Raw genomic sequence first — 25483 nt, 5'->3', positions numbered from 1 at the left:
GCTCAAGGCTTTGCTTAACTGCAAAGTGACCTCCCCTCGGACTGCCCTGCTTGTCTGCTTGAATTCTTGCCTGCTTCTAGTCCACTGAGCCTGCCACCTCCATGAAGATAGGCAAGTTGGAGATGGAAAGGCAGCTCATATACAGGGACTCGCTGCTGAAAATGACCAGCGATTTCTCCTTTTTCTAGGACTGCAATCATGCTACGCAAAGGGTTATTGGGCGTTAGGCCACGTACTGCTGCTATTTGTGGGATATGTGGATGTGTGAGTGTGTGCATCGGTGCAATGTTGGGGTGGGGGACCTGACCACAGGTTCTGCTAGTTAGAGGTAATGGGAGCTGAGGTCCGACAACAGCTAGAAACTCAAGTTTGGGAAACCCTGATCTAGGTAAATAAGAAGCATGGTCAGAGCTCAAGGACATGTGCCAGCCTAGCAAAAACATTTGAGGAGGGTGCCTCAGGGTTGCAGCCTGGGGAGAGTCCCCAGGCCAGATTTAGAGAGGGCTGGAGGGTCACATTTGATTCTCCAGCCAGAGGTTCCCCATCTCTGATATAATGGATCAAGACTGCTGCATGCTGCTTCTTCTTCTTTGGCGATCACTCATAGCTGAGTAAGATTGTGGTGTAGTGGTTAAGAGCGGTAGACTCGTAATCTGGTGAACCGGGTTTGCTTCCCCGCTCCTCCACATGCAGCTGCTGGGTGACCTTGGGCCAGTCACACTTCTTTGAAGTCTTTCAGCCCCACTCACCTCACAGAGAAGAAGGAAAAGGAGAATGTTAGCCGCTTTGAGACTCCTTTGGGTAGTGATAAAGTGGGATATCACATCCAAACCCTTCTTCTTCCATAAACACAGTCTTAACAGTGAGTCCGTAAGTGACTGTGGAGGCCAATTCTGGATCCACACATCCTTCCACAGTGGGGACATAGGTTTCTGGGTGGGAGTTGATCACTGTGAGGGTTTGCCAAACGTGCCTTCCTCTTAGCTCGTTTCTCCTTTTCGCCCTGAGCTTGTGCTTCTTCAAAGTCCATGACACCCTTGGTGAAGGCTGTATGCATGCACTTTTTGACTCTTTGGGCTCATGGCTCCAATGACACCACTGGAGAGACCCATCAATTTAACGACACCACCATTAATCGTGATGGAGTGATGTGAGAAAGTGTTTCTTAAAAAGGAATTGCTTGTGCATTGACAAAATAACTTGCCTTTCTCTCTCTTTTTTAAAAAAAGCTAATTGTGTAACAGATGCCCAGAAGCACCTTGGGAGAATGCATTAGGAATCGAGAGCTGTCATTGCAATCAAGCTTGTTTATCTATTCATGTGGTGCGCAGCTGCGGTTTCATTGGCAAAGGTGGGTCTGGGGTGGCTGTCATCGCTGCAGAGTGGGAGTCTCATAAGTTCAAAGCCCTCCACTGTTATTCTCCAGCGTGAGGTTCCTGGAGAGTTCAGCAGGCCTCAACTAGAGGTGGCAGGAGGAGAGAGAGAGAGAGAGAGAGAGAGAGAGAGAGAGAGAGAGAGAGAGAGAGAGATGGCTTGCATATATTACTGCTCCTGTTCCCTTAATGCCCAGGGTGGATCATTTCTGGAACTGCAGGCATCTAACTGACAAAAGGCAGCAGAGTTGACCTGGGGCCCTTCCACACTATCGGAACTTTGCAGGAGTGATTCAGTTGCATACCAAAAATTTAGGACCAGGCATTTAAAGCTAGTTAAAGGGATCTGTCATAGGGACGTGGGTGGCGCTGTGGGTTAAACCACAGAGCCTAGGACTTGCCGATCAGAAGGTCGGCAGTTCGAATCCCCGCGAAGGGGTGAGCTCCCGTTGCTCGGTCCCTGCTCCTGTCCACCTAGCAGTTTGAAAGCACGTCAAAGTGCAAGTAGATAAATAGGTACCACTCTGGCAGGAAGGTAAATGGCATTTCCGTGCGCTGCTCTGGTTAGCCAAAAGCGGATTAGTCATGCTGGCCACACGCCCTGGAAGCTGTACGCCGGCTCCCTCAGCCAGTAAAGTGAGATGAGCGCCGCAACCCCAGAGTCATCTGTGACTGGACCTAATGGTCAGGGGTCCCTTTACCTTTACCTAAAGGGATCTGTCACCTTTGCACAGGGGTGCTGAACCTGTGGTCCTCCATATGCTGTTAGACTCTAGCTCTCATCCACACCAGCCAGCATGGCCAATGGCCAGGGATGATGGAAGTTACAGTGCAGTGATATCTGGAGATCTGCAGTTCCCCCATTCCTGCTTGAACACAACAAACCCTCTTTAAAAACAAAAGCAGCCTGTAGGTTGGAAAGTGACAGGGGAGTGCATTGAAAAGTGTGGGATGGATGAATGACTAACAGGAAGATGTGTAAACAGCCTGCAAGGAAGAATTCAGGATGAATGTTCTGCAGAGTAGCTTTCTATCTCATGGAAGACAAGCACAGAAGTAAACTGCAAGCCAAATCTTTACTTAGAATCATCAGCCATTACTTGCGGCAACGGAAGAAAGGAGTGAAGGTGAAATTAAAACTGAAACCCACAACTCAGGCAAGCTTTCCGGGCCTAAATAAATAAGCCCTTCTCAGAGTATGCCCATTGAAATTAATGGGCCTTGGCTAGTCGTGTTTATTAATTTCAATGGGTCTTCTCTGAGTAGAACCAGCATTGGATTCAACCCATTCTCATTCATCATGCATTTTCAGAAGACCAGTTAACCCACCCGATTTTCTTGCGTCGTCTTTGGGTGCTAACAGGCTGCTGCCCTTTTGTGAGGATCTCTCACTGCCATACTCCCATCCCAAAACACAACGAGAGCAGCTCTTGCCTGAGAATAGGGAAAATGTATTTATGCAGGTTAATAGTGGTATAGCCATGCTTCCAAGGTTCACGAGCAAGGCAAGAGACGCAGAACAGAAGCAATGAAGATACCTCAACAATTGCCACACCCTTTCTACCCAGCTTGTAAAGGCGAGTTGAGGGTGAGCTCACTCATGAGATTCTCTCGCCTTACAAGACCTATATGTGTTCTCTGCCTGAATGGGTGCATCTGATCTAATCTATGAAGGCAACGATTGCTTCTCAGTGACAAGACTCTGTCCTGACCCCCAGTGACTCCTGGTCATTTCCTCTCACTGGCTGGCCAAAACCTTCCACCTCTCCTATGAGGCTCTGTGCTCATCTGTGCTCCTCAGGAGGGGTGATGGAGAGAGCTGGTGCATCTCCTTCCCTCTCTCTGACATCTGGAATCACAAGGAAAGGACCACCATGTTCCACCCCTCGGTGCCAGATTTCAAGCCCACACCCCTGGTTCTTTCCAGTTGATATTTTTATTAAAGTTTTCTTGGTTTACAAAGGTAGGCGCGATGTCTCTTTTTTCAAGTTACATTTTCCATAGGTCAGTTTCATTTGTTGAGACATTAGGGTTACATTAGGAAGAAAAGGGGGGAAGAGGTGGGGTTGGGAGGTGATGTTTCTATTCTACTTAATGTATGTGTGGGATTTTGTGTCAGCGTCACTTGTGCGGGTTCTCTTTACTATTCACTTGTGTTCCTTTGGTGGTGAGAGAGGTTGAGGTTGGCCTAGGGTGTGCTTGCTTGTTTGTGATTGGCTGTGGTGAACTTTGTTTTCATGTGTGAGTGGGGTGGGTGGGTGTTTTTGGATCAGGTTAGCCATATTGATTCGTATGCTGTTGATGGATTCTTGTCATTGTCTTGTTGGGCTTTGTATGTGACAAAGAGGAGCCATTCTGGGGTAAAGGCGTCTTCTTCTATTTGTCCCCATGCCAGTTTCAGTTTATTGGTTAATTTTTCTAGTAGGGCTGTTTCCCATACTATTTGGTACCATTGGTCCATGCTTACTCCTGACAGGTCTCTTCCAGAGTCTGGTTATGATGTTTCTGGTTGCTGAGAGTAGGTGGGTTATGACACACCCCTGATTCCTCTCCTTCCTCTTCCAACTGAGGCTGCCAAATTCTGCCAGATCCTGATGGAACCAAGAGGCCCATGGCACTCACCTCATTCAAGTAGATGTGCATCTTCCGAACCTGCCGCATAGAAAGCAGGTGTGTGGTGTGTAGCAGTAATGGCTACATAGCACTCTTGTGCGACAAAATTGTTTCCTCCCCCATGGACTTTGTGCAGTAAGAAAATTGTGACAAGGGCAGATTAACAACTACTTGAAAGCAAAGTCATATGACCTCCACACAAATGTGAAACCAAATCAGCACAATTGTTCCATATGTCTGGAAGTGACTGTTGCCATCTCATATATCTCCTGTGTTGATATGTTGGATGACATCCAATATTAATCATAGTTGGTTATGAGTAGACTGGTTGAAATCATTGGACTTAAATGGCTTAAGTTGCTTTCAATGGATCTACTGCTCTGAGTATGACTTAGTTTTACACCTTCATGCTTTTTTAACCTACTGCTTTTTTAAAAAAACAACAACACTTTTTTTGCATGAAAAAGTATATTGAGCAAAGTCACCAATTACCCAAATAACCCATTCTCACTGTATCAACCCTGGAGTGTACCTGTCATTACCTTCTCCTTTCCCACCACAGCCATTTAAAATATTGCAGAATAGGATCTTTTGGGCATTAATTCAAGAAATCTGTTATCTCCAAAAAGCAGTGCCCCGGTAGTCATTGAAAATTGCTCTTGTATTTACAGTGTGTCATTGACAACAGGATAACGATTTAGGCTTCAATATTATAAATGATCCCTGAACTGAACCCACACAAAGGAAGGAAGAAAACCTCTTACAATATACAGTGCCTAACTGCAATTGTATCCTAACCCTTGAATGGGGGGGGGGGCGTCCTCTGTCCTGCCGTGATACCTTCAATTTTCAGAATGCTTTGCCATGGCAATCATAAGCACATCGGGCTGCCTTTGCACTGCCGATAGCTTTGTGCCATTTCCAGGATGGCCGCCCATCATTCTGCTCTTGTCTCCAAAGGAAATTCAATGCTAGAGATGATTTTATCATCAACTGACTGTTCAGTTCATTCCCAGATATTAGCTCTTGTCAGGGGTAGCAGTACATATGAACTGAATGGACTAGGAAAGGGGGGGGGACTGCACCTGCTGGCCACACCTCCATTGTTGTGTCCCTAATGACCCAGCTCTGCCACCATCCATGCACTGGGAAAGAGTCACGGCTCAATAGTAGAACAGCTGCCTTGCCTGAAAAGGATCCATGTTCAGTCCCCAGAGTCTCCAAGTAGGACTGGGAATGAATGAAATCCTTGAGAGCCACTGTCATTCATTGAAGACATTGCTGAGCTAGAAGAACATTTGATCTGTAAGCCTTCTTGTGTTTCTATATTTAGGTAAGATCCTTAGCTCAGTGGATGAGCAACCGATTTCCATGCAGAAGGTCCAATATTCAGTCTCCAGCATCTCCAGCTAGGACTTGGTAGATCTCCCAGTTGCAATCCTGGAGAGCTAAATGGATCAATGGCACAAAGGCATCTTCCTTTATGCCCATATTCCTAAGGTCTGAAGCAGGGAACTTGCTCTACATCAGCTTCCCTGCACCAGATCTTCAGATCCAGTGTGTGGATGGTGATGGGACTGGGTTGCTCAGGACATGGTGGAGGGGTAGGTTCAGCAATCCTGGAATGCTCTTGGAGCCTTTATGGCAGCAAGGAGCTCACCTGGAGCTGTCCAGGGTGCTGCAGCTACTGGCCTGCTTTGCCTTGTTGTGCCTCTTGGCTTCTTCTTGTGGCCAGGTCACTGCCATTTATTTTTGTCCTCTTGCAATACTGCAAGTTGGGATCTTTTAAATAAACTGATGGGCTAGTAAGGTCAGGACTGCCAAAAGGAGGCACCCACACTTGGGAACTCCCCGCCTTTTGACATTAGGGTAGGTCCTTCACTGTTCTAGGACCTTGTGGTCCTGGGCCCTAAGGAAGTTAGATTGGCTTCAACCAGAGCCAGGGCCTTTTCAACACTGGCTCCAGCCTGGTGGAACGCTCTGTCTCATGAAACCAGGGCCCTGCAGGATCAGATTTCTTTCTGCAGGGCCTGTAAGACAGAGTTGTTCCACTTGGCCTTTGGCTTGGAGCCAATTTGATTCCTTCCACCTCTTTCTTTCCTTTCTCCTCCTGTGATGAGGCTGCATTTTAACATTTTAACATTTTACTGTTTCAGTATTTTAATGTTGTATTTTAATCTTGTTTTTAAGTTGTATTCATTCAACTTGTTTTATTATTGCTTGTTAGCCACCCTGAGCCTGACCTTGGCTGGGGAGGGTGGGGTATAAATAAAAAATTATTATTATTATTATTATTATTATTATTATTATTATTATTATTATTATTACTACTACTACTACTACTAAACATTTTTGTTCAGGCAAGTCTACCCAGATATGTTGACATGTGTTTTAACCTTCTTTTAACTTACTGTTGATTTTGATTATTTTTGAATGCTTTACATAGCTGTCTTTCACTGCATTTACTGATCATTTTATTGTTTTGTTCTCTTTGTAAACCACTTTGAGGTTGTTGTTTTTAAAAATGATCAAGCAGTATATAAATTTTATGAAATAAATAACTATGTTCCTCTTCATACAACTAGCAATGCTCTTAAGTTCAAAATTAGGGAGTTCAGAGTATACATTTCTTCAGAACTTCCAGGCTGATTATGGGAAGAGTCCAAATCAATCCATATTTCAGGCTTTGATTATAATTAATCCAACCCCAGCTCTTCAACAGCCGCCCCTTCCGTTCCCCCAAAATGCTCCTGAGGCATTAATTAGGTGAAAACAGCATTCTGGTGTGCTGAAACCTCTGGAAAATAGGACTTCTGGGTTCTCAGTATGTCCTGTTAAATTCCCAAGGATCCTAGTATCCATGGGCATGCTGAACAGCTTTCTAGGAATTACTATCTGTGTGAATTATAACTTCCCAAGGCTCCTGGGTTCTTACGAAGGGCCCAGAAAGCTTGGGAAATGAAAATTTCCAGGGATCCTGGTGCCTGGGAGGCTGTCCAATCTGACAGCCACCACTTTTTTTTTTGGAGTAAATTCCAGAGTTAACAAATCTACACGAAAGACAAGAGAAGATGGCAGAATAATACAGTAGCATTGATAAAGGTGATGCAAATAAATTCACATGCCAGCAAACTTGGATATCTAAGTAGGAATTTGCAGACAGATGGATTGAGTAAGTCATAAGGAGAGTCAAAAGGGATGGATGGAAAAATATAAAGATGACCTCAAGGTGAAAACCTACCGAGATGCTATTTCTCTTTCTTCGGTGAATGTTGTGTACCTTTTTAAAACAGCAAATTGACAATCTGGAAACTGACACCATCCATTTGTCTAGAGATTAGAAACTGCACATTGGATGATGGCAGAGATTTCACACCTGCTGCCAGGGCCACTGCCGGAGTTAACCATGTGATCTTTGGCCACTGAAGTTGCGAAGGTTCAGGGCTGCTTCCCAGGTTATTTTCCATTGGCATGAAATAACAAAGTCGGAAGGAAACAAAAGGCCAGATAATCGAATGTTTGGCTGCAAGGCAAGACCTCACCCAGCCACTAATATTTCACACATGAGTCTATACAAATCCAAGTCATACTTTACCCTAGGTTTTCTTGTAAATGTCCTAAATAATTGGCCCTAGGTTATCTCAGACGGGGTAGGCCACACCTCTTACCAAACCTGATCCACAACCTCCTTTAATGCTTTTGTCATTTAGTCCAGAAAAGGTCCATCTAGTCAGAGAATCAGAGAACCTTAGAGGTGGAAGGGACCCTGCAATGCAATCTAGTCCAGCACCTTCTTCTCGATGGCCAGAAACCTTGCAAACAGGTCCTGAGTGCAACAGTGCTCTTTCCAGGTGCTGTTCCCTATTCAGAAACATACATGGAATCCCTGGGACACATCTATCTCCCAAAAAGCACAGCGATGTAAGAAGTTTATAAACAAGGCAGGCTATGTGCCCATCTGGCTCAGTATTGTCTTTATTTTTTATTATTATATTTTTATTGATTTTTACATATAATTTCCAAAAATCATATAACACATTTTCTTATCTTATACAATGTTTTGGACTGCCATCAACCACATCTGAAGATTTTTCAGTCTTTATCACTTAATCTACATTTCATTCATTTCATTACTACTTTTAATAATCCTTAACTAATAATTCTCTTCATAATTTTCTCTGCAATATTTCGCATAGTCCTCCTTACAAAACTTCTTGCAGCCGTACTAGCATAATCTGTTTATTACAATTGCTTTTCAAATAGTTCACATATTTGCTCCAGTCCTTTGAGAATCTCTGGTCCCGCAGGTTTTGAATCCTTCCTGTCATCTAATTCTGCATAGTCCATTAATTTCGTCTGCCATTCTTCTTTCGTCAATAGTTCTTCTTGTTTACATTTCTGTGCCAATAATACTCTTGCTGCCATTGTTGCATATAAAAACAATTTACTATCCTGTCTGTTAATATCCTCCCCTACAATGCCAAGTAAAAATGCTTCTGGTTTGTTTTTTTTAATAAATGTATCAGTATTTTCAACTCTGACCAGCAGCTGCTCTCCAGGGTCTCAGGCTCACTGTAGTTGTCCCCTGATAGCAGGAATGAGGCATCAGTCCCTACCCAAGACACCCGTTGAAACAATGAATTGCAACCCATTCCTTGTGTCGTGGACAAATGACAGTGATTCCAGCTCTTAAAAGCAAGATCATGAATGTGAAGATGGCATTTGAAAGGCAAAAGCAGGGTGCCTCATTTGGCTATATAAAAAGGCAGGTTGAAAAAGATATGCAGTCAGCCAACTAAAATAAAATTTGAGACCAAGGAGAGGCCATTGGGATAAATTGGCACCGGGTGCATTTTGTTCTGAAGAATTGCGAGCATTTTTCATGAGTCCTTTTTTGTGCAGAAATTATAGAAGTTACAGACAACAAAAGCCAGACATCTGGTAACTGACAGCTACCATAAGATACCAGCAGGTAGCGGCTTTCTTTTGAAAGCCATTCAGATTAATCTAACCCAACAGGACAATAGGCATCTGATGAAGCCTTTGATATAATCTGCTTGGTTTTTCTCTTTCTCTCTTTTCCGAACCAGAAGGATGAAACAGAGACCTGAAGAGATTTTGTCTGAAAGATATCCATTGCGGCTCATTCTTCGTGGTATTACAAACAGCTCTGTGAACGGAATGTGAAATGCCGTTAATAAAAAAAATAAAACACAGCCAGGCACAAAGCTTTAAAGGACAGGGTGCCTTTAACCTGAGGAAATGACGGATTGACAGCACGGGCCGAGGTTAGACCAAGGGATGAACAGAAGGGGCCACCTGCCAGGCGAGAGTTCAGATGTCCATGTGGAAAGTTTTATTTGATTTTTTTTTAAGCAATGGCAACAACCCAGCAATGATGGTAAATTTCTGCAGGAAGCTAGTGGCCACACATCCTCTCTCACACACCCATCTTGCATCCAGGCTAAGAAGAAGCATGTTGCAGCCAAAGGAGAGTGCACATAACTACAGAGAGGGGTATGGCCTAGGCACAGTCCCCAGGGTCAGATGGAGAGACCTGGGTGGGGTGGGGGTTGCATTTGACTAATGAATCAAATAAATAATAATAAAACTATCAATAAAATTATAGATTCACTCAACAGTGCTAAAAACCAAATGTACGATATAAAATTATAAGTATGGGTAGACTTGCCTAAATGAGAAAGGTTTTAGCAGGGTCAAAACCAGTCACACAAAGTTGCCTGCCTATATTAATAGCAGCAGAGAGTTCCAGTGATCACCGGTGCCATTACTTCATCTCAAATACTTCCGGTAAAGGAGAGAGCATCCATGGCAGTCTGTACCCTGTTTGCTGTCAAACAGCTTCTCCTGTGGTCTGCTTTCTATGTGACATCTTGCTGATCGGAAGGTCGGATGTTCGAATCTCCGTAATGGGGTGAGCTCCCGTTGCTCGGTCCCTGCTCCTGCCAACCTAGCAGTTCGAAAGCAGACCCAAAGTGCAAGTAGATAAATAGGTACCACTTTGGCGGGAAGGTAAACAGTGTTTCCATGTGCTGCTCTGGTTTTGCCAGAAGCGGCTTAGTCATGCTGGCCACATGACCCGGAAAAACTGCCTGCAGACAAACGTCAGCTCCCTTGGCCAGTAAAGCGAGATGAGCTCCGCAACCCCAGAGTCGTTCGCAACTGGACTTAACTGTCAGGGGTCCTTTACCTTTACCTTTTCATGTCTTCTCTTAAAATACATATTTGCTCACTTATTTTAGATATTGATATCTCACCGCTTTAGTTCAAGAGGTCCCCAAAGCAGTTTACAAATAGGTTAAAACAACAAAATATTCCTCTCCCCCCAAAACTCCAGGAAGTGATCCCAGTTACAATACAGCAAAGCCGGAGCGACTGAACAGCTGCTGAATGAAAAACAGAAGGATTAAAATAAATCAGTCCATTTCAACGGGGATTACGCCATAGGCTCCAACAGGCTACAGGTGAGTCTGGAGACACACTTGAGTAGTTAGAACATCTCCATATTCATGCCAGAGTCTTTCCCCGGCACTATTTTCTTCTTGTATTCATTTGCTCTTTATTTTTTATAATAATTTTTATTGGAATTTTATTTGCAATGTAACATAACCCCCCACCCCCCCAATACACAATCCACCCTCACTAAACGTGAACATAACATACAGTGAGCATAACATGCAACCATACAAACAACGAAATAAAAGACTTCCTTGATCCTGTATCTGGCCTCCTTATTTACTTCTTATAAACTGTTTCCTTTATTAAGATTTTTCTAATTATAACTTAAATATCCACAAAGTCTCCTGCAGACATTAATCGAAACAAGTCCAGGTATGTATGTTAAGACACTGTTTTGTGAAGTATTCTCAGCATTTTCCCCATGCTTTTTGAAACTCTTTTCTAGTGTGATCTCTAATTGCCACGCATTTGCTTTTCAGAGATCTGTCCTACACTGGCTTCGGGAGGAGAGTTTCTTAGCAAACTGACCATAAGCACTGATTTTAAAAAGAAGAAAGCTTAAGAGGGTCTAATAGGGTGTTTCATTTCATAGTGACTCTGATTGCGCAGCTACAGTTTACAGACCATTCAGAAACAAGAGCCTGCAACAAAATGTCACAGCGTGGGATTGCAGTGTTGAAAATTCACACTTCCCCAAATTTTGCAATACAGTTCTCTGGGCTCCAGCTAAGTAAATTGTACAAATTGCACATGCTATGTTAAAACCTGCATATAAAGTTATGGAGTATAAATAACACTCCAAATGCATTATATTAGGGGAAACTGCTTTGCAGAAATGTGCATATTACACAAATCTGCATATAAAATGTGTGCATTAGGAGAAAAACATAGACAATTTTTCACAAGGACTTTTTAATTTTTTTTAAAAAAAAACCACAAACTAATGTGGAGAACTGAATTTAATATTGAAAAAAAATGAGAAGAAGAGAGAAAATGGAATTAACAGATTTGCCCATCCACACCAAGAGGTTCTTTTGGACGGAGTGAATCTAGGCCTTAGCTCCTGTTCCAAAACTGCCAACCAGCAGGATTTGACCTCTTAAAAAAGGCCTGCTGTTGAATCCAGAAGGAAAAAGGAGTCTTCAGCACCCATTTACATTTTTGCTTCACCACCTCTGCAGAGAAATGCACTCAGAAACCAATTTCTATATACATGTTACCCCTAGCTGGATTTTGCAGGTAATCGGGAAACATTCTTAAATCTGCTCCAAAGCTCATAATATTTACTTTGCAAGCAAAACACCATCACAGCATAATGAGACTCCCAACCGCCTCTTTTGTGTAGCCATTTGGAATGCTTTGTAAAAATAAACTTTCCCTGCAGATCACATATTCTCTCCTTCCATTCTGTTTATTTTGGATTAATGTGGAGGGGGAGGGAAAAAAACAACACTGTTTTTCTTTCTTTTTTAAGATGATGAAATGTTCTCTTTTGGCATCATCAAGGTGAGCAGGAGTGAGTTTTTAAAGCCTGAAGGGAAATGACAATCCCATCACATAGCGATGTGTCAGATGATGAGTAAATTGAAACTCCCTATTATTTATTGAAAACAGCGACTCAAGCCTACGCAGATTTCTTCAGCCTGACGGGGCACATTTATTTCATATTTTAAACATTAAAAAAAAGCAGTGGGGAGAAGCTGTCATTAAGATATCAAGTCAATCGAGCCAATGAGTGAGATAATTGCTCAGCAAAGTAGAGGCACGTTCAATTTTTAATGCTTTGTTCTCAGGCCTAAGGAGAGAGAAGGTTGATGGAGTTCACGAGGCTGGTGAACTGGAAGATCTCGTGAACTTCAGGATGGATGCTTGTGATGGAATAAGATGAGAAAGGGTGGCTTGGAAATGTATCAAATCAGTAAATAAGACAACACAGTATTAAGGGAACAAATAGACTCTAGACCAGGCTTCCTCAACCTCGGCCTTCCAGATGTTTTGAGACTACAATTCTCATCATCCCTGACCACTGGTCCTGCTAGCTAGGGATCAGGGGAGTTGTAGGCCAAAAACATCTGGAAGGTCGAGGTTGAGGAAGCCTGGTCTAGACCAAGGGTAGACGTCGTCTTCCTCCTCCTCCTCCTCCTCCTCCTCCTCCTCCTCCTCCTCCTCCTCCTCCTCCTCACAATTCAAAGTGTTGGTGCTGACCTTTAAAGCCCTAAACGGCCTCGGTTCTGTATACCTGAAGGAGCGTCTCCACCCCCATCATTCAGCCCGGACACTGAGATCCAGCGCCGAGGGCCTTCTGGCAGTTCCCTCATTGAGAGAATCGAGGTTACAGGGAACCAGACAGAGGGCCTTCTCGGTAGTGGCGCCCACCCTGTGGAACGCCCTCCCACCAGATGTGAAGGAAATAAGCAGCTATCCTATCTTTAAAAGACATCTGAAGGCAGCCCTGTTTAGGGAAGTTTTTAATATTTAATGCTGTACTGTTTTTAACATTTGATTGGGAGCTGCCAAGAGTGGCTGGGGAGCCAGATGGGTGGATATAAATAATAAATTTATTATTATTATTATTATTATTATTATTATTATTATTATTATTATACAACACCTTTTTCCCCTGATGGGACTCAAGGCAGCTTACAGAATTAAAACAAGGCCCACTAAAAACATAGAAAAAATTAATTAAACATTGATAGACGTAAAACTATCGTATTTTTCGCCCTATAGGACGCATTTTTCCCCCTCCAAAAATGAAGGGGAAATGTGTGTGTGTCCTATGGGGCGAATGCTTGCTTCCCCCCCTGCCAGCCCCACAAGCTCGGGGGATAGCGGGGAGGCGGAGCGCCGCCACCCCACTATTCCCGGACCTGGTCTGGAGGCTGGTGGGGGGGAGAAGCAAGCTTGCTTCTCCCCATCGCCAGCCCCACAAGCTCGGGGGACAGCGGGGCAAGCTGCTGCCCCACGGAGGCTAGAGAGGCTGTCCCTGAAGGCAGAAGAGGGAGACGGAGCGCTCCGTCTCCCTCTTCTAGCTTGGGGATGGCTGCGCAAACTTGGGGGGAAAATAAATTCCCCCCTTGATTTCCGCCCCAAAAAACTAGGTGCGTCCTATGGGCCGGTGCGTCCTATAGGGCGAAAAATATGTTATATACACATATAAAATCTATTTAAAACCATGCAGATAATTACAAAAAAAAAAACCCCACAGCATGGCACCAGCCCTTAAAAAAAAAAAAAAAGTCTTCACCTGCTGGCAGAAGTGCAGCAAGGAGGGAGCCAGTCTAACTTTACTAGGGAGAGAGGTCCAAAGCTTGGGAGCAGCCACCAAGAAGGCCCTCTCCCTTGTCCTTACCTGTGTGGGTGGTGGGTTTGAAATAAGGGCCTCCCCCTGAAATTCTCAAAACCTGGGTAGGTTCATATGAGGGAATATGGTCTTTTAGATAGCTTGGACCAGGCATAGGCAAACTCCAGCCCTCCAGATGTTTGGGACTACAATTCCCATCATCCCTAGCTAACAGGACCAGTGGTCAGAGATGATGGGGACTGTAGTCCCAAACATCTGGAGGGCCGGAGTTTGCCTATGCCTGGCTTGGACCTAAGCTGTGTAGGGCTTTACAGGTCAGAACCAGCACTTTGAATTGTTCCCTGAGACAGACTGGTAGGCAGTGGAGCTTGTTCTAGCAAGGAAGTTTCCTGCTACCTATCAGCTCCTTACAGTGCCAGATTTACGTATAAGCTAAACAAGCTATAGCTTAGGGCTGCACTCTTTTGGGCCCTAAACAACAACAACAACAATATAATAATAATTTATTATTTATACCCCGCCCATCTGGCTGGGTTTCCCCAGCCACTCTAGGTGGCTTCCAACCGAATATTAAAAACAATACAGAGTCAGACATTAAAAACTTCCCTAAACAGTTGTCTTTTAAAAGTAAAATAGTTGTTTATTGCCTTGACATCTGCTGGGAGGGTGTTCCACAGGGCAGGCGCCACTACCGAGAAAGCTCTCTGCCTGGTTCCCTGTAACCTCACTTCTCGCAATGAGGGAACTGCCAGAAGGCCCGCGGCGCTGGACCTCAGTGTCCGGGTAGAACGATGGGGGTGGAGACGCTCCTTCAGGTATACTGGGCCAAGGCCGTTTAGGGCTTTAAAGGTCAGCAGCAACACTTTGAATTGTGCTTGGAAACATACTGGGAGCCAATGAAGATCTTTCAGGACTGGTGTTAGATACCTATTACGTCCATAAATTACCATCTAGCATATATTCAACACAAAAAAACACTGACATTTTGTTGTTGATAAAGGACAGCTGGACATATAAAGGGCCCCATTACCTCCAGTAGCTTGGGGCCTCATCAAACCTAAATTCGGCCCTGGCTCCCTATCAGCCTTTGTCAGCAATCTGGCTGCAGCTCTTTGAGCCAGCTGACGTTTCTGAGCATTTTCAAAGGCAGCCCTACACAGAACGTGGTACAGTGAGCCAAATGGGATGTAATTAAGGCCTGTGTCCCTGTAGCCAAATCAGACATCTTAAGGAAGAGGTGCGGTTACTGCACTAACCTTGACCGTGCAAATGCACTCCTGGTCACTGCAGAAACCTGGGCATCAGGGCTGAGTCCAGGAACATGCCCAAACTGCAAACTCAAACTGGTGTCTTCATGGGGAGCATTACTCCATCCAGCCCAGGCTGAATCTCTGTTCCCTGTTCTCCCTTCTGATTAATGAAGAGCAACACTGTCTTCTCTGGGCAAAGTTTCAATTCATTCACCCTCATCCAGTCCATAACTTGTGACAGACACTGTTTTAGAACCAAAACACCTTCCTAGGATTTAGGTGGAAAGCAGAACTGGAAGTGGGTGTCATCAGCATACTGGAGACACCAAACCCCAAAATTCCAGACAACCTCCACAACTCCCAGGATAAGAGAACAAGAAGAATATACGTTTAAAGAAGATTGGAAAAGGTTTATTGAATATATGGGAAATAAGTGTGTACAGCTGAAAACGCTGGCAGCATTAAGATAAATTCAACAGTGTAAACAAGTTTTGATGGATGCAATAATGGAATACTGAATGGTACAGTTTTTGTAAAATATGCAGGGATTTATGATATGTAAAATGAACCATGGAAAGAGAAGAAGGGAAGTCATTGATATCTTAAGGATGTAAAATGAGTATATTCAATTGTAAAACAGAAAACTAAATAGAATGAAATACAAAATTCTGGACAACCTCTCCTTGCAGCTTCGTGTAAATGTTAAATAGCATGGGGGAAGAAACAGAATCCCGAGCAACCCAGTGGGTAAGAGGCCAAGATGTAGAACAGAAGTCTCCCAACACTACCTTCTTGGTTCACCCCTCCAAGAAGGAACAGAGCTACTGTAAACTGTGACTCCAAGTCCCATCCCAGCAAGGTGGTCAAGGATCGGATCCCATGGTTGACAGTATCAAAAGTTTCAAGAAAGGTAAAGGTAAAGGGACCCCTGACCGTTAAGTCCAGTCATGGCCAACTCTGGGGTTGTGGCGCTCATCTCGCTTTATTGGCCAAGGGAGCCAGCGTAAAGCTTCTGGGTCATGTGGCCATCATGACTAAGCCGCTTCTGGCGAACCAGAGCAGCGCACGGAAACGCCGTTTACCTTCCCACCGGAGCGGTCCCTATTTATCTACTTGCACTTTGACGTTCTTTCGAACTGCTAGGTTGGCAGGAGCAGGGACTGAGCAACGGGAGCTCACCCCGTCGTGGGGATTCGAACCGCCGACCTTCTGATCAGCAAGTCTTAGGCTCTGTGGTTTAACCCACAGCACCTCATCAGGAAGAACTTTCTGACAGTAAGAGCTGCGTGACAGTGGAACGAATGCCCTCAGGAGGTTGTGGACTCTCCTTCCTTGGAGAATTTTAAGAAGAGGTTGGATGGCCATCTGTCATGGATACTTTAGTTGAGATTCCTGCCTTGCAGGGGGTTGGACTAGATGACCCCTGGGGTCCATTCCAAGTCTACAAGTCTATGATTCTGTGAAAGCTGACAAGATGTCCAGCAGAACCAAAGGGGGGACACTCCCCCTGTCCAGTTCCCAGCATAGGTCATCCACCAAGGTGACCAAAGCTGTCTCTGTCTCATAACTAGGCATGAGACCAGGCTGAAAAGGATCTACCTATTTCTTTCCAGATTTTGTTGGACTACAACTCCCATCATTCTTGACCTTCGTGCATCCTGAGGGGAGCTGTCTGGAGGGCATTAAATTAAGGGAAATTGCTTTTCCCAGTGTGGTGTAGTGGTTAAGAGCAGTAGACTCGTAATCTGGTGAACCGGGTTCGCGTCTCTGCTCCTCCACATGCAGCTGCTGGGTGACCTTGGGCCAGTCACACTTCTCTGAAGTCTCTCAGCCCCACTCACCTCACAGAGTGTTTGTTGTGGGGGAGGAAGGGAAAGAAGATGGTTAGCCGCTTTGAGACTCCTTTGGGTAGTGGTAAAGCGGGATATCAAATCCAAACTCTTCTTCTTCTTTCCAAAATTGTTGGGCAAAGTTGCATACAATACAGTGGTACCTCGGTTTAAGAACAGTCCTGTTTACGATTGATTCGGTTTACGAACTCCACAAAACTGGAAGAAGTGTTTGAGAACTTTACCTCGGTCTAAGAACGGAATCTGAACGGCAGAAGGGCACCGGCGGTGGGAGGCCTCATTAGGGAAAGCGTGCCTCAGTTTAATAATGGTTTCAGTTTAAGAACGGACTTCCGGAACGGATTAAGTTCGTAAACCGAGGTACCACTGTAATGGACATATTAGGAGAAATTGACACTATATGCTGATGAATTTTCAAATTGATGTCAAAATGTGGAGATCTGGAGAAATGCAAAATGGAGAAACCAAGACAGACAGATTTGCCTATCCCTGGCCACTGCCCAGCCCTTTCTTCAGTGGTGCTCAGGAATTTTTGGCTTTTGACTTGCATGAGCAATAATGAGGTGATCTCCACTGGAGAAACAGCTTGCATTAGAGCATCACCTGCGTGAGAAAGAGCCTGTGCTTGGCTTGCTGGAAACACCCCTGGGATGCAATTAGCTAATGACCGTGACAATAGCCATGCTTGAACATTAGCGCTGCAGCCGGCATGCAGGTTCAAGGCTATGAGGTCACTTTCAGTTTTCTTTCCCAGCAGGGAGCTGTTGTCCCTCTCAGAGCTGGCTGGTTCTCCTGCCCCTGAGCTACTGTCTGGCGTCTTCACCACCTCGGCAAAGTAAACCTTCCAAATGACACTGTTGTTACTGCCGGCGCTGCCAATCTCTCTCCGAAAACAGAGCAATTCGCTAACGACAGACGCAGCTCACTTCTGTGGGTGGAAGTGCTAATCTGGGTTTTCCAACCAACCTCACAAGCTGCCTCCGTTCCGATTGCCAGCAATCGTTGAAGGATTTTGCTGGCTGAAGGATCTGCGAGGCAGATTTTTGGTTTGCACATCAAGGGGTTTCGTGACACCTTAAGGGAGAGCAGATTTGCTGTGGTATAACATCCAAGAATGTGAGGGTCTAGTCAACGAAGCCTTATGCCGCAGTAAGTCTGCTAGCCTTGAAATCTGCCAGTCTACCACAGGGTTCCTTTTTGGCTTTTGCTGGAGCAAGCTCAACACGGCTATCCCTCTGAAAAGTTACTCCAGGGGTTGCCAAACCATTTTGGGCCACTGAGCAGGTATAGAATTTAGAGAAAATGTTGCGAGCCTAGCACAAAATGGCTGCCATGGGGCATGACAAACACAAAATGGCTGCTGTGGGGTGTGGCGTGTTGACATGCCTAAAAGAGAGGGAAACCAAGTCTCTTGGGCTTGCCGATCAGAAGGTCGGTGGTTTGAATCCCTGCGATGGGGTGAGCTCCTGTTGCTCTGCCCCAGCTGCTGCCAACCTAGCAGTTCAAAAGCATGTAGATAAATAACAAGTAGATAAATAGGTACCACTGCAGTGGGAAGGTAAACAGTGTTTCTGTGTGCTCTGGTTTCTGTCACGGTGTTCTGTTGCGTCAGAAGCAGTATAGTCATGTTGCCACATGACCTGGAAAGCTGTCTGTGGACAAACGCCGGCTCCCTCGGCCTGAAAGCGAGATGAGCGCCGCACCCCCTAGTCGCCTTTGACTGGACTCAACCATCTAGGGGTCCTTTACCTTTTTAAAAAATGCCTCTATAGTTTCTGGGAATTGCAAATGGGGAGAGTGCTGTTGCACTCAGGGCTTGCTTGGACAGGATCCTGGACTTGATGGGCCTCTGGCCTGTTCGAGAAAAGCTCTTCTCATGTTAACTAATCTCACCCAACTTGTTTCGGCTGTTCTCAACTTTCTGAAGGTGCCTTGTCAGTTTAAGACCCTCCAAATTAACTTTGACTTAGTTGCTGACAGCTCCAGGTTTGCGCATGATCTCCTGCAGCTGTCTGCATGCGGAGGGGAGCCCAACCCACGCCGTATCCTCGGATCTGACAATCTTTGTGCTCTACCTTTGATTTTATGCCAATTAAGTTTTTGTTTTAAGTAAAAGAGTAAGAAGAACTGAGCTTGCTATTCTGGGAGGAGGGAGAGTGTTATGCATGGAAAACTTTCATAGCTTTTGATCTATGTAGGCACAGCCTTATTCACAGTGGCAGGTCATGGATGTAGAGAAAGGAGGTGAACTGTTTGCTTTTGTTGCAAACCATCAAGTTGGTTCGCATGTGCATGTTCACCATTAGCTTAGAAATGATTGGATGATACATTTCCCCTTATCTAGCCCAACACATGGTGAGGAAAGAGCAGGCATGTTGTAATGTAAGGACATAAGGGGTGTTTGCAGGATCAGGCCAATGGAACAGATGTGTGGAACAGGTCTCGGTGTTTCGATTTCTGGGAATGGAGTTGAGAGATGACCTAACCTGGGGAGAAAACAGCAAAGACCTGATGAAGAAAGCACAGCAGAGGCTGTATTTTTTGAGAATCCTCCAGAAAAACAATCTCTCAAAGGACCTGTTGATGGCATTTTACCATTGTACTGTTGAGAGTGTATTAACTTATGGTCTGTGTGTGTGGTTTGGGAGCTGCACGGTCAGGGAAAAAACAATGCTGTCCAGGGTTGTAAAGACTGCGGAGAGAATAATTGGGTGCACTCTTCCCACCTTGGATCAAATCTATGCTTCCAGGTGCCATAAGAAAGCTGCAGAGATAGTGTAGGATAGTGCACACCCCGGAAATGATCTCTTCCAGCTTCTGCCTTCTGGAAGAAGGTACAGGGTTATAAAGACTAGGACTAGCTGCCTGAGAAACAGTTTCTATCCAAATGCGATTTTAGTTTTAAACACAGTGTAAGGTAGTCTCTATGGGAGTATATTTGCCCCTTTTTTCAGTAAGGGAAGTTATGGGGAGAATGCATTGCAAAATGTGGGAAAACACTGGGCTGATGCCACATCATATAACCTCTCTGCAAGCAAATCAGGATGAATGCTCAATAAACAGATCTTCTGGAAGTAGGGATGGAAGGATCTGCCAGTTTTGCTTCTCTTACTTTCTCATTTCCCCCGATTGTAAATTCAGTTATTAACATCATCACTTTATTTGCGCTTGCACTTAAACAGTTTCATAAATACAATACATGAATACAACTGAAAAACACATAATTATAATACTAAATTATAAATTGCAATGTGAAACAGTAGTTATGGATTCATGTGCGTGTGTGCACGTGCACATACACACAACACACACAACACACACACACACACACACACACACAGAATATAACATTTCTGCAACAAACTGCAATTCTTTTTTCTTAAGCCTCATGAATATTCACCAGCATTTTAGTGTGGATTTCTAATAAAACACCCTTTAATGCAGTTTTGACTAATATATACATTTTTGCAAGCAATTTCTCCTAGGAGATTGCATTTTGCATGTTATTTTCCCCAATGTATTAATTTTTATCGTCATTTTTCAATAATACACACATTTTTGGTTTTGTTGGAGAACTGCACCACAAAATTCAGATAAACGCGAATTTTGAATGCTGACTGTCTTGGTTCTCGTATTGTTTGGGAAAGCGTGAATGTGATATCTTCTCCTTTAAATGTGAACTGAATCAAATTTCTTCCCCCATCCCTTATCTGGAAGTTACCTTATTGCTGAAAATGGAGGGGGGCTGTGAGAGAGAGAGAGACACCATGGATTTGGGTCCAAAATGGCAGCTCTAAACCCCAACATTCTGGTGATAATTCTGATAATTCTATAATGTGAATGAATGCACTTATAATCCATGCTTAAGTGAGCAAGCACTATACATAGTCTTCTAATACCTACCTCCGCGCAACATTTTAATCTTTTCACACCAAACCATGCATACAATACATCTTTTGCAAGTTTCTTTTAAATGAAAGTACAAAAGCAAAGCTACATGATACACTACACTTAGAAATTAACCAGTATGATTATATCAATGGATATTCCGGTAAATCCATTATTATCACAATATCTTACACAAGGAAGAGCTACATCTTTAAGAACTGAAACAGAGAATGCATAACAATGTCAGTCTTGATTCATGGAATATCATAAGGAACATTTTGTTGAACATGCCTGTTTCAATACATTATGCAGGTTACAATGAAAAAGCAACAACCCTGTGTAATTCTTCTCTCTTTCCCTTTTACCTGACTAGGTGGGCTACTTTGACCATAGGCACCCATGATGGCCCTCCAGATGTTGTTCTTGGACTCTGACTCCCATCAACCCCAGCTGACATGGCCAATGGTCAGGAATGATGGCAGTTGTAGTCCAACAACCTCTGGAGAGCCAATGGTTCTGCTAAGACGAAAGTCCCCTTGAATTCAATGGGGTTTGCTCCCAGGTCAGTGGAGTTAGGGTTGCAGTCTCAGTCAGGATCCAGCCAGTGGACTCTGGCCCAAGTATGGAATTTCAGCAAGGTATTTGTTCTAGGACTTGGCCTGGGGCATTACAGTCCATGTGATTGTGACAATAGTGTGTCTTAAAAACTCAACTGTGCAGATCAGTTCATTTTGCATGGTTGCAAAAGCAAATCAACAGGAAACTGCACTATTGATCCCTAGCTTGTGTTGACACATTTGGATGTTGTTTGGCTGAGATGATCACTGGTGATGTAGCTCCATGATGGACCATATGCTTTGCATGCAGAAGGTCTGGGAGTCTGGGAATGCCCATTGTCTGAAATCCTGGAGAGCCACTGCCAGTCAGTGTAGACAAAACTGAGTTGGATGGACAAATAGCATGATTCAATATAAGGCAACTTCTTATATTCCCGTATACTATAAAGAGGTACCTTCTGTAAATAATAATAATAATAATAATAATAATAATAATAATAATAATAATAATACCTTTATTGTCAATGTATAACCTCTGTACAATGAAATTAACCAAGCCTCCCCCCCAAACACTCAATCTCATTGCACTCTGTGTGCTTGTTGCACAACCCACCTTCCCCGAAAGTCAGTTGCACTATATTATTTTCCATTCAGCAGCCTAACAGCCCATGGATAGAAACTGTTTTTTAGCCTCTTGGTACGACTGATTATACTTCTATATCTCCTGCCCGAGGGTAGAAGATTAAAGAGGTGCTGGCCGGGGTGTGAATCCTTCCTGAGAATTTTTCTTGCTCTCCTAAGGCAACGATCCCTTGTGATGTCATCTAGCGGGCTCAGGGGACAGCCCATGATATCATGTACTGTGTTCACCACCCTCTGTAAAGACCTTCTCTCCGTGGTTGTCAAGCCAACATACCACACTGTGGTACAATATGAGAGGACACTTTCTATTGTGGACCGGTAGAAGGAGGTCATCAATTGTTGTTTAACATTGTTCTTTCGCAAGACCCTGAGAAAATGGAGTCTCTGTTAGGCCTTCCTAACCACCTGAGTTACATTGTTTTTCCAAGTGAGGTCTTCACTAAGGTAAACTCCCATGAATTTAAAGGAAGAGACTCTCTCCACAACCCCCCCCCCGATATACAATGGGGCTAGTTCCCCTCTCTTCCTCCGAAAGTCCAACACCATCTCCTTTGTCTTGCTAATATTTAGGTGCAAGTTATTCTCTAAGCATCAGGTAGATACTTTTTGAACCTCACCCCTGTACGCTGATTCATCTCCACCTGTAATTTGACCCATTATGGTAGTATCATCTGCAAACTTAATAATTACAGTGGATGGATCAGATGAAATACCGTCACATGTATACAACGAGTACATCAATTTGTCCTGTTGTCCACCACTTTGGAAACATTGCTTGGAATGCAGTTTAGAAATCCTTATAAAAAAAGAACACTTTCCCTATATGGAACTGAAATAGACCAGTATTTCAAGCTATGTTAAGATGCTTCAGGAACTTAGGAAGTTGCCTTGTACTGAGTCAGACCATTGGTCTATCAAGCCCACTATCATCCACATTGATTGGCAGTGTCTCTCCAGCAGGGAATATTTCCCAGCCTTACCTGGAGATTCTGGGGACTGAACCCATGACCATCTTCATGCAAAGCCGGTGCTCTACCACTGAGCTACAGCCCTGGATGTCTTTCAAAGAGGACTGGGCAAATTCCTGCAGGCTAAGGTTGTCAGTGGCTACTAACCACCATTGCTATGCTGTGCCTTCCTTGTCAGATGCCATACACCAGTTGTGGGAAACCACAGGAGGGGGAGAGTGCTGCTGTGCTTGCTCCTCACAGCCTAGGACCCACGTACCTACGGGACCGCCTCTCCTGGTATGCCCTGCGGAGGACCTTAAGGTCCACAAATAACAACACTTTGGAGGTCCCAAGCCTCAAGGAGGTTAGATTGGTCTCAACTAGGGCCAGGGCCTTTTCAGCACTGGCCCCGACGTGGTGGAACGCTCTGTCACAAGAGACTAGGGCCCTGCAGGACTTGACATCTTTCCACAGGGCCTGCAAGACAGAGCTGTTCTGTCTGGCCTTTGGTTTGGACTCGGTCTGACCCTTATGTTTCCCTCCCCTTATGGTCTTGAGGCTGCATTTTAAATAGCATTTTGACCTGCATTTTAAATTGCTTGCCCCCCCTTCTCTTTTTCCCCTATAATGTTTTTACTGTGATTTTACTGGTGTTAGCCACCCTGAGCCCGAATCTGGCCAGGGAGGGCGTGGTATAAATAAAATTTATTATTATTATTATTATTATTATTATTATTATTATTATTATCATCATCATCATCATCATCATCATCATCTGGTTGGCCACTGTGAGAACAGGATGATGGGCTATTGGACGGACCGTTGACCTGATCCACCAGGCTCGCCTTATGTTCCTATGTTCTTATACTTCTGCTCGTCTTGCAATAAATCAGTGGGCTATAATCTCTGGTTAAGTAAGTTCAAAACCAGAATCTTCGACGTCTTTCACATCTGTAAGAGAACTGTCTTTTAAATAAACTCAAATAATGCATGCAATATTCCCCAACCATTGAAAAGCAGGAGTAACATTTCCTCTGTGGCTGTCATGCTTGATTCCATTTCATACTTTGATGTATTAATGGATGTCTCTTTAATGCACTGAAGATGTCCCGAGATTGTCGTTAATCATTGCTTTGGAGAAGGAATCGGCTTTGATTGCACCTGCCCTCGTGATAACGTTTTGACTCACACTGCGTGTTCTGCAACGTCTCTTGAACAATGCACAAAAGCCATTCTTAGAGGGAGGTTAAGAATTTAAACGTTTTAACTATAGATTTCTTGGGTGATGATATAATTGGAGGCATCAGGTCCTCTGCAGTGAAATTGCTTGCTTTGTCTCCGATGCTTTCCTCTTCACTTCCCTCCGTGCGTTACCTTTTACAAAACTGAAGCCGTAGGAACAACTCCTTGGGGGAAAGCTAGTTGACTTCGAGGTGTAATTTTGGATGTTAAGGAAACCTTAAGGGACCCCACTGAAACATTTGTCATGAACACAACACAAGTCTCTTTTAGATGACATCATAATGGCTATTATAGATGAGCACCAGCACCCATGGAACTGTTGATACTGAAGACAATAGATGCATGGAGAGCAAGCACCACGAAGAGAAGAAAAAACATACAGTTTCGGAGTTAGGTTAGTAGTTTTCAGCTTAGGAACACAGGAAAGTGCCTTATGCAATACAGTTATGGCAACGAGCTCTATGTGGGGCTGCCATTGAAGATGACTTGGGAACTTCAACCGGTCCAAAGTGCAGCAACCAGCTGAGGCTGCCTTGAGAACTCCTGTAACCCCTATTCCAAAACAGCTGTATTGGCTGCCATTTTGTTTCCAGGTCCAGTCCAAGGCACTCATGTTAAGCCACTAGAGCCTTAAATGACTTAGGCTCCCAATACCTGAAAGACCACCTCCTTCCCTCCCAGGTGTTAAGATCAGCAGAAGGGTTCCTCTTTGTTATGTACTGAGTTGAATAGGATCCAAACTGCAGCAGTCTGATTGGTCCTAGAACAATAGGATTCAGAATGCAGCAGTCTGATTGGTCCTAGAACAATAGGATCCAAACTGCAGCAGTCTGATTGGTCCTAGAACAATAGGATTCAGAATGCAGCAGTCTGATTGGTCCTAGAACAATGCAGCAGTATGATTGGTTGGCAGGAACCACCCAATCATGCTCCAGATATAAGTGAATCCACAACCTGATTGGCTTACAGTAGAATTACAGAATTAGCCAATCATGTGCAGCCCATTGTGTAAATAATGTATATAAAGCAGATATTTTGAGGGGACATTCATTCATTCCTCCTCACCACTATGAGCTGAATAAAGAGCATGAAATCACTTTGCGACTTTTCACTCTTGGTAGTTCCACCTCCCTCAGACCTTCGAGTTATGGTGACCCCAGGACAGGGCCTGTTGCTATTATGGTTGTTGCTTCAGGAGAGGCTGCCAAGATGAACGATATGGTCACCATCTGAACAAGGAAGTTCATGACCAACATGCTGTTTCAGTGAAAGCAGAAGGTGACTGATTATGTTGAGCTGGCTTTGAATAAACATTCACAAACTTTTTATTGATA

At 44.2% G+C, this 25483-nt stretch overlaps 1 protein-coding gene across 1 annotated transcript in view; it reads right to left on the bottom strand.

Annotated features, from left to right (window-relative positions):
* MEX3C (mex-3 RNA binding family member C) overlaps positions 1-23748 on the bottom strand; it is a 140306-nt gene extending 116558 nt beyond the window's left edge. The window contains exon 1 of the mRNA XM_083465824.1: positions 23744-23748. The gene's annotated coding sequence lies outside the window, so the exon portion shown is untranslated. The remainder of the gene's footprint in view (positions 1-23743) is intronic.
* Between the last annotated feature and the right edge of the window lie 1735 nt (positions 23749-25483).

Source organism: Podarcis liolepis, assembly GCF_965112155.1.
Source record: "Podarcis liolepis genome assembly, chromosome: 11".
In the NCBI taxonomy this organism is placed as follows: domain Eukaryota; kingdom Metazoa; phylum Chordata; class Lepidosauria; order Squamata; family Lacertidae; genus Podarcis; species Podarcis liolepis.
The sequence above is the reverse complement of the archived record's forward strand: the minus strand, read 5'-3'. Positions and strand labels throughout refer to the sequence as shown.